Source organism: Cyprinodon variegatus, unplaced genomic scaffold (assembly GCF_000732505.1).
Source record: "Cyprinodon variegatus isolate N-32 unplaced genomic scaffold, C_variegatus-1.0 Scaffold393, whole genome shotgun sequence".
NCBI lineage: Eukaryota > Metazoa > Chordata > Actinopteri > Cyprinodontiformes > Cyprinodontidae > Cyprinodon > Cyprinodon variegatus.
In genome coordinates, this window is record NW_015150846.1 from 117,541 (window position 1) to 127,258 (window position 9,718).

The following is a 9,718-nucleotide window of genomic DNA, read 5'->3' on the forward strand; positions in this document are numbered from 1 at the left end:
ATGGAGAATCAATTCACTCCTGTTTTCTTTTTAGTTTGTCTTTAAATAAGAAATAATCAAAATTGCTGTTCTTATTTTTTGAGGCATTTACAAGTTCTTTACATATGGTCTATTTTTGGAAGCAGAGCATTTATATGCAACAATACATCAGATCGTCTCTGAAAGTTACAAGGTTCTTTAAAATTACCCTGAAAATTGCACAGAAAGGTATACTGATATTGCAAAATAAAATTTGTATTTTTGAATAATTAAATACTTTTAATTGAATGTACTTTTAAACACTAAAGCATTTTCAAAAGTGAGTACTTCAATACTTTAACTTGAGTAGATGTTAAAACCAGTCACTTTTACTAGTACTTGAGTAAGATTTGACTATGAGTACCAATACTTTTACTCAAGTACTACTGCTGAGTACTTCATCCACCACTGATTTTTGGTTCTTCATACCTTTTTTGAGTCATAAGCACTAAATTACCATTAACCACATTAACAATATCTTAAATTTTAATCTGTATCTTAAAAGTTAATCATTAAAATAAGATGATTGTAAATAAAAATGACATGACTGATTAAAATAAAAGATAAAATGATTAGAAAAATTAAATAAAATTTGGGCTTAAACTTAAATAACGATGTTTAGATTCTCAGTAAAATGCCACTTAAAAAAATATATATATATGTTCTGTTTTCTGGGAAGTTATTCCAGAATTTTGGTGCATAAGAAATGAAAGCTGCTTCTCCAGGATCTGTTTCTGGGTCTACAAAGTAGATTTAAGCCTGAGGACCTGAGAGGTCTGGAAAGTTGATCCACTGACAGCAAATCTTTATGTATTTTGGAGCTAAATGATTCACTGCTTCATAGACTAAAATAAGTATTTTAAAGTCTATTCTCTAAAAGAAAGACAACCAGTATAACAATTTCAGTAGTGGGGTGATGTCCTCCACTTTCTTCATTTATGTGAGGACGCAGGCAGCAGTATTCTGAATCAGCTGCAGCTGCATGATCCACTTTTTATGCAGACCTGTGAAAACATTACTTCAGTATTAAATTCTACTAAAGATGAACGCATTCATTACTTTTTCAAGATCTAGTCGAGACATTAGTCTGTTAATCCTGGAGACGATTTTTTGGTGATAAAAAGCTGACTTTGTTACGGCTATAAGCCCTTAAAGGTTCACATCTGAGTCCATCGCTACATACAGTGTTGGAGCCTGATTGGTGGATTTTAGCTGTATTAACTAAAACCGCCTTCTAACTATTGAACGCTGTTCCTTTCTTCCAAAATAATCATTGCTTTAGTTTTGTTTTAATTCACCTCCAAAAAATGTTGCCACATTCATGCAATGTCTTCTTCCATGCATTTACCCAGCACTTGAATGGGTTCATAGTCGATCATAGTTGTTTGTGAATGTATAGCTGCATAGTTACATAACCAATGTTTTCTTATTAAGATCTGAGCTTGGGAGAGCGTGTTGATATTGAACATGCAAAGTATCATGCCTCAGTCAGGTTTAGATATTATTCAAGCAATTTCCAACATGCGCTTGACATTTTAACATGCATTTTATCATATGAATTTTATTTACTTTTTCTTAATGTTAAAAAAAATGGGTTGATCAAAGATTAGCGCAACAAACAGCAGATCTTTCTCTGCTGTGTACCACCAACAACTTATTACCAAGAAATGAGGTTTTCCCTTCAAGAGCAGCCGCTCTTAGCGTCCCTGAAGGGCTTTGTTATTGATGCTGTTGCCAGGCACCTCAGTGTTGTCATCAGTTACAGCTACACACATTCAGACAGAAGAACACAATGTTCTAGATAGAATAATTATACACCTTATGCCCTTTTATTCAGAGAATAATTTCATACAAACATTTGACAAATGTAAAAAAAAAGAGCTCAATCAAAAAACAAAAAGGTTGACCCCACATAAACTCTGCTACTGTTTTTTAGATGTGATGTTGGACTGAACTCTGTCTTATTTCACAGTGGGACTCAATCCCACAAGCATTAAGACTCTCTGAGGACAAGAACCAGTGTCTATTATGTTCTTCCAAAGCTTACATTTCTCATCTCATCTCAGTAGCTCCCTGAAAGCTGACTAAAAGTGAAAATGAGCGAAGCAGTATCAGAGACGGATCCAGAAATGCTTGTAAAGGGTGAACAAGAGGACGGCGCTGCTGCAGAAGAAGAGCAGATCTGCTCTGACAGTCTCCAAGAGAAAAGTGCAGGAAAGAGCGGCACTATGGAAAAAGAGGCACAAGGGAAGATGATGTCTGTTTTCGAGCAGGTGCGTAACCAGATCAGATCACAGGGGGGGTTAAAAGCCCCAAAGAGCAGCATACTGGAGCTGGTGTCAAAAATCAAAGAGATAGAGACAGGGAGTGAGCAGGAGAGCAGCCAGTCTGATAGCAACAGTGCTGAAGCAGAGGGTGAAAAAGAAGCTAAAATAATAAAAGATGGCTGCAAGGAGGAAATAGATCCAAGCTTGGAGAAGATGAGTAAAGTACTTGAGGAAAAGCTGGAGGCCAGTAAGAAGGTCTTAAGGGATGAGTTTGAAATCCAGTTGTCTGCAGTGCGTCAGGAAATGCAGGCCTACATGGATCAGACTCTGAAAGACCTTGAATTAAAGCTAACAAGCAGGCTTCCTCACAGTCACCAGAAGACACACTCCAAACCCCTGCAAGAGAGTGCTGATGCTGTAATAAAACGGAGGGCTTCTGCAGCTCCATCTCTGGCATCCAGGAAAGGAAAGGTTCTGACTCGGAAACTGACCACAACCATCATCCCCTCTGCTCCAGTCATCAGCGGCCCACAATCCAAAGTCAAAAGCTCCTCAAAGGGTCAAAGTTTACAGGTGAAAGATCAATTGCTCTGCTTGTCAGAGAAGTCCCACCAGGGCCGCAGTCCACTCCCTCCAGCTCAGCCCCTGTTGCATCAGCGCAGGAAGCCCGTCCAGGCAAGATGTAAAACCGGAAATTGACTTTAATGAGACAATTTGTGGAAAAAGAGGAAAAATGAACATGATTAAGACACTTTTAATTTAAGTTGATTGTTTTTGGGGCCTGTTTTGTACTAAATCATACTTGCTGTGTGTGTGTGGGGGGGTGATGGGGACTATAAAAAACATTTAGTTAACCCCTTCCTCATCACACCCTCTACCTTGATTTAAGACCTCTAAGAAGTTGATATGCAGATTCAACCCTGACCATCCAGGAGTTTTTTTTTTTCTTTTTTTCTTTTTACATTTATTGCAATGTTTCTGTTTTTATTTTTTTTTATATATATTTATATATATAAGAATGTTTGTTTAAGGCCAATTTTCAATACTTCTTGAAAATCAGAAAAAATAAATAAATAAATAAATAAAAAATTGAGAATCTTGTTTGTATGTCTTGAAGGTAATCTGTTTATAATTTAGCAGCTCTCTGCTGTACTGTATGTTTGCAATGCACAATAAAATATAGCTGAAAAACAGTTACGAGTCATTTATCCTTTTACCAATTATTTCAGTATCAATGGGAGTTGGGCTAAAAAAACAAAACAAAAAAAAACAACAATTATAATGTAATTCTGTGAGAAACATTATTATTTTTTTTTTATAGCCTTAAACCCTTTACTTATGTGGTTATTGTACATGTATAATGTTGTGATTATTCACTGTCCCAGACACCAGAACCACAGGGTGACAGTGGCATCGGATTTAGGAGTTTGCCCTGATGGTTCAAGTCCCGGCTCCAGTTTTCAGTGTCATTGTGTCCTTGGGCAGGACACACCCGCATTGCCTACTGATGGTGGTCAGAGGGCGCCAGTGTACGGCAGCCTGGCTTCACTCAGTGAGCCCCAGGGCAGCTGTGGCTACAACGTAGCTTGCCACCATCAGTGTGTAAAGTAAAGTGCTTTGCAGTCTCCTAACTTGAAATAGCGCTATATAAGTACAGGTATATAAGTACAGGCCATTTACTTTATTTGTTTTGTTGATGTTTCACTGCACATTGAAATTGTTCTTATTTGGTCTGATTCTGAAAAAAAAGAAAGAAAAAACTGTTATTTCCCGATTGTCTGATTCTGACACTGGACGTGCTTTTATCTGATTTTATCTGTTTTACATTTTCCTTAGTAGCACCTCTTTACTATATATATGTTCCCAATTGGTAGAATTGTTAGATAGCATGAAAGAAGTCAGCAGATGATGCAGTCAGTTTGGGACTTGACTTCATCCAAGCAGAGTTTGTTATTTTGACGGCAACTAAAGGAGCCACTGTTCGTCTTCTATGCTGCTATTATTCATTCTGTTTTGTGCATATCTAACATTGTATGGCTTGGGTTTGTCTACAAAACAGACCAGGGCTAAACTTCCTACCAGTGCAGCTAACATCTCTGCAGATCCCACACATCCTGGAGACAAGCTGATTTTGAAAAACAGCCGTCACAGAGACAGTTTCTTCCCCAAGCTGTCCTTCTGATAAATCATCAATCGCTACAGCCAGATTGATACCATTAATACTCTCATTTAATTTCTGTCTTTTATAAAAACACAGTTATGTGTGTACTTAAAAAAACAAAACAATTATTCTTATTTCTGTTTGTATTTATTTGAGCTATGTTTATTTCAGAACAAAGAAATCAAGCTGACTGTATCATGAAATAAATCTGTAAATATGGTTTATAAAAGTTAAAAAATGTATAGTCTTTCAATTTGTAGAATTCCCCATTTTATTTTATCACTGACAACATACCTATCATACTAAACCAAAAAACAAAACAAAACAAAAAAAAATCTAGCATCTGTTCGTTCTATTTAAGCATCTGTAGTTACTTTACTTTTGTTTCATGTTTTGAAAATTACATGAAATATTTTGAAGATTCTATTAATGAAGAAAAAAACAGTTTACAGCATATCTTGCTGATTCAACATTTGCTGATTCAACAGTACTTTCCTGTACTTGATTAAAATTGAATAAATCGGTTTAAGTTTCCGTTTTTATAGCAGGTATCCTAAAATTGAAAAAAGAGCCATGAAGTCACAAAGATAACTAACCAAAAACATGCAATATTTGTGTTATGTTCTGCACTGAGATACAGATATAACTTCATATTTGAGAAAAGGTTAAAGAATAAATAAAAATGAATGCGTTGGGAAAATATTTTTTTTCCATTCTGAATGAGATGTTGGTTTACGTGGGTTTGGTGCTCGCCGGACACAAGCGCATTCTCCTCAGCCATCGCCTGTCCTCTAAACTTCTAAGCTTTGCAGTATGTAAACCTAAAGAAGCCAGGAGAACAGGTGGTTAGTTCAGGAGAAATATATCGCATAGAGTGAGATGAGCTATTTTCTTTAGTTAACCTGCCGGGTTAGAGCCTGGGAAGTTTTAATTGGTCAAATATCTTAGGAGAGAATTGATATAGTTGTGTTGAAGTAAAGTGGCTAATTTGTTTTGAATTAACACAACATTGTAGAACTATGAATTACTGTAAGTACATCCAATACATTTTTTGTGTACTAGCTGTGTAAAATCTTCAAAAAAGCTGTTGTAGTTTAATAGGAGAGAGGAAGGGAGCACCCTGGACAGGTTACCAGTCTATTACATAGATGCACAACATCTCCCCCTTTGAAGTAGGTTTTCGGACTAGAGGATGAAAAAGATTAACCGGAGAGATGCTGTTCATGCAGGGGGAGAACATCCAAACCTCTGGCTATGATTTGAGCCATGGACTTCTACCACGGATTTTATTCAGTTTCATTTAATTCAGTTCAACTCATTTCTATTTAGTGTAGTTCAGGATTAGTCATTCTTTAATGCTTCAGTTGGATTTAATTTCAATTCAAGACAGTTTGATTGGAAGGGGTTGCTGCTCATCAAATGGAATGTTTTAAAGGAGGATGTGAATGTATGTTCTCCTTAGAAGACGTCACGCACAAAGAAAACAAAAGTTTACAACGCGAGATAAAAAGTGGTTTGTAAATACTTAAACTTAATACTAGACTTAAAGAGAAAAGGTTCAGGTTCAGATTATCTGTTTTTCTTATTATTGTTCTCTGTCTTCCCATTGTAAATTTTCTCTACATTCAAATATTATTGAATAAATTTGTGGTAATCTTTTTAGGAGAGTGTCTTTCTGTCTGTTTATTTTTATGAGATTTTTAGCATGCCAAGGAACAATCCATTACATTTTGGTGACCATCTAGATCATAATCTGGATAAAGGATTTTTTTTTTTAAGATTCTCTAACATTGTGAGATTGGGATATTTTGCTGAACAAGCAGTTCCTCCCTAAACCAGAGGGTGGCAGCAGTGAGTATTGACAGCCTCAGCATCAGACTGAAAAGTTTGGAGGTATTTTACTGGACAAAAACACAAGAAAAGGGAACTTTGTGGGTTTGTTAGCAGGATTAATAAAAAATTATGAACGTATATTAAGGAGGGAAAAAATTTGACAAAGGTGCGCCTCATGCCAAGGAATAATCCACTTCAATGTGTTGTTTGGTGGAATAAAAAATTGGGGCAAAATTTGTTGCTCTCTGCTCTCTGTGCTTTTCTTGTGAATTATTTGTTCTTATTATTTGTTTATAGTGCCCTGCATCTTAATAGAATGGGTTTTTGTGTCCACATTAAAAAATGGTTAAAGATCCAGATCAAAATTCTTTGTTAAGCTGCTTCAGTCATCTCTTTAGTTTACCAATTGCTGTTTATATATCAGTTTTACTTATCATATAATCATTTAGAAATCTTTAATGTGACATATATTATATCATACTCAGCTGGAAAACAAAAAATAAAAACAGCTGTTCACCTAAATAGAATAAATGACCAAATTATCTAAGAATGTTGTTTTATAAGTGAAAACAATAAAATGACTTGGTTTATTTACACTTTGATTCCAAATCTTTTTTTTTTTTTATAATTTAATTTTTACTCCAGTTTTCCTAAAGCTTTCTAATCCTGTTAGATTGTGAGGACATTGATTAGATCTAAATCACAGAAAAACTTGAATAATCTGTATCTTTGCACTCACCGTGAAGAAAAAAAAAACATATCTTCATCTTCCACCTCCAACCAGACTGCAGGATGTTTTTCAGAGGGAAGCATTTAAACTCCCCATCATATATACAGTAATCCACATTGAGACCAAATGTTCTTTCTCTTAAAAAAAGTGATCCCAGTGCACAATGTTGGCGCCATCATGTGGGGGATCATGTTCCTGTGTTCATCTGCTTTGCTGAACATTAAACCATAACAATTTTTTAAACATCATTGGACATTATATGAGTTCTATGTCATATGTTCTATTTCTTAAAACTATGTCTTAATTGTTTTAAGTTCTTTTTAGAAGCCAACTAGTAGTAATGGTGAAAAGTTCTGCAGCTTAATTGTTTTTTTTTAAGCTGCTGGCAGCTCTTTGTCCAGTTTCTGTCCTATCTCTATTGGAGACACACTTAATTTAATAAAGTCACTGCTGTTCTATTTTCACCACTTAATAATAACTTTCTTTACTCTGCCTTGTAATATAAATAATGCAGTTGCTAATATACAGTTTGATCTTTTTGATCCTTTGTATCCTCTTAGTAAACTAAAGCTTTTGTCAAAAGATGAAAATGAGCAAATATCAAGAGACTCTTACCAAAACAATTAAAGATCTCCTAACCTTAAATTTTGAGGGAAATGCATTGAATAAAGAGAAAGGTTTTAAATATATAAATTAAATATATTAAATATATAATGGTCTTCCTACCTGTTGTTCTTCAGGCTGATTTAGCCTGAATCATTTAACAGTCCCTTCAAAGGCACAAGGAAGGATGTTTATCACATCATCCTGTTGCTTTATCAAATAAAATCCCCAGAATATATGGTGACATTTGGGGTTTTAACTGACAAAATGTAAATCGAAATAGATAATAAAAACATTCTTATTACATTTTACAAGACATCTGGTAAAAAAGAAGAGGATGAACAGACAGATTAATATGGAAGAGGATTAGGGACACTGAAAAAATAAAAAAAGGTGACTGATTTCTTAATTTTATTTCAGTTTAACATGGGAAAAAATTCAGAATTCTGACTTTAATCTCAGAATTGTGGATCTAAATGTAGATGGGCACCATAAAGGAAGAGATGTGAGAGCACTCAGTTTGACTGACAAAGATGTGAGTTGTTTGGGAGGGGCAGTAACACAATGGTGGAAATTAAGCAATTAGACGACGTTTTGCGTGCCTGAGGGGTCCCAGGCGATGCCATTTCATTAATGGAAGAACAGAAGGTAATTTAACACAAGAGAGCTAATCTCTAAAACAGACATGGCGATGGATTGATGCTAACATGTTTGTAAGCTATCAGAAAACAGTCAGAATTGTGACTTTATTGTCATATTATACTGAAATAACATTTAGAAATCAGTTCACTTTTATTTTCAGTGGCCCTAATCCTCTTCCGTAGATTAAAGGTTGTAGTCTGGGTAAAAAAATTTCTTTTCCCAGAGTTTATTCATCAGAAGTCTGTCTGTTTAATATTTGACCAACAGATGGCAGAAGTGTTGTATTTGTGCTCAAGGCGTGTCATGCCTCCTACAGACAATCTCATCTGTTTCATCTTCAAAATAAATGCTAGATAAGCTTTTTTTATTGACTATTATACATTGAAATATATATTTTTAGCCAGATATTAAAACGCTTTTTTAATTTGTTTTAAACCCAACAACATAAGAGCAACAGTGTTATTATTCCACTTTTTTTCTTTCATTGTCATTTTTCCTCCTTAAAAAAAAAAAGATGTTGCCAAAATTAGGCTATTTGGAAAACAAGCAAAGGACTATGTGTGGAGGAAAACTGAGACTTCACGTTGGCATTAAAAAACTATCTGCTTAATGAAGCTTAAAGATTCTTTATAGATTGTTTTCTTCCTCAGGGATGGATGATGGGAGACTAAACAGACATGTTGAAGGCATGTTATAGACTTCAAAAGAATTTAAACTGGGTTGGATTTCGGGGTTCCAACAACAATTGTAAATATAAGATGAAATGGTCAAAATTTAAAATATATTTATGCATATAAATGGCCCAGTCAAAGTCCTAAATCAATGTGAGCTACCATGGTGAGACTAAAGTACTAATTTTCACAGAAATCCTGTCCTGCCCCATTTTGCAAAAACCTAAAGGCAAAAATTTGAATCCCCGAACATGCATATGGTGGAAACAGAACCTGAAAGATTTACAGTTTGCAGAAAATGGTGGTTTTCTGCAAAGAATTACATATATGTTGGACTGCAGTACAAATATACACCAAGACCTTCAAATTTTTAGACTTTTATTGTCATTTTCTATACATAGAATGTATACAAAACGAAATTTCATTTTGTACAGCTTTCATGAGATATTTTTTTCATGACATTTTTATTTGTAAACAATTAATAAACCTTTTACTATTTTCTTCCACGTCACATGTGTGCTACCACTTCTTGGTCTGTCACATAAAACAACATATTGATGTTTTTGGTTATAAGTTATAAAATGGAAATAAGAAAAAGACATTTGGATAGCAGAGGAGGATCAGCTGAACGATCAGAGATTGTAATGTTTTAAAATATTCCCTTTTCCTGTTTTTGTCATTGTTCTTCCACTAATTTAGCCCTATTCTACAGTAGAGGATTAGGGCCACTGAAACAATAAAATAAAGTTAACTGATTTTTAAATTTTATTTCAGTTTAATATGGTACAAAAAG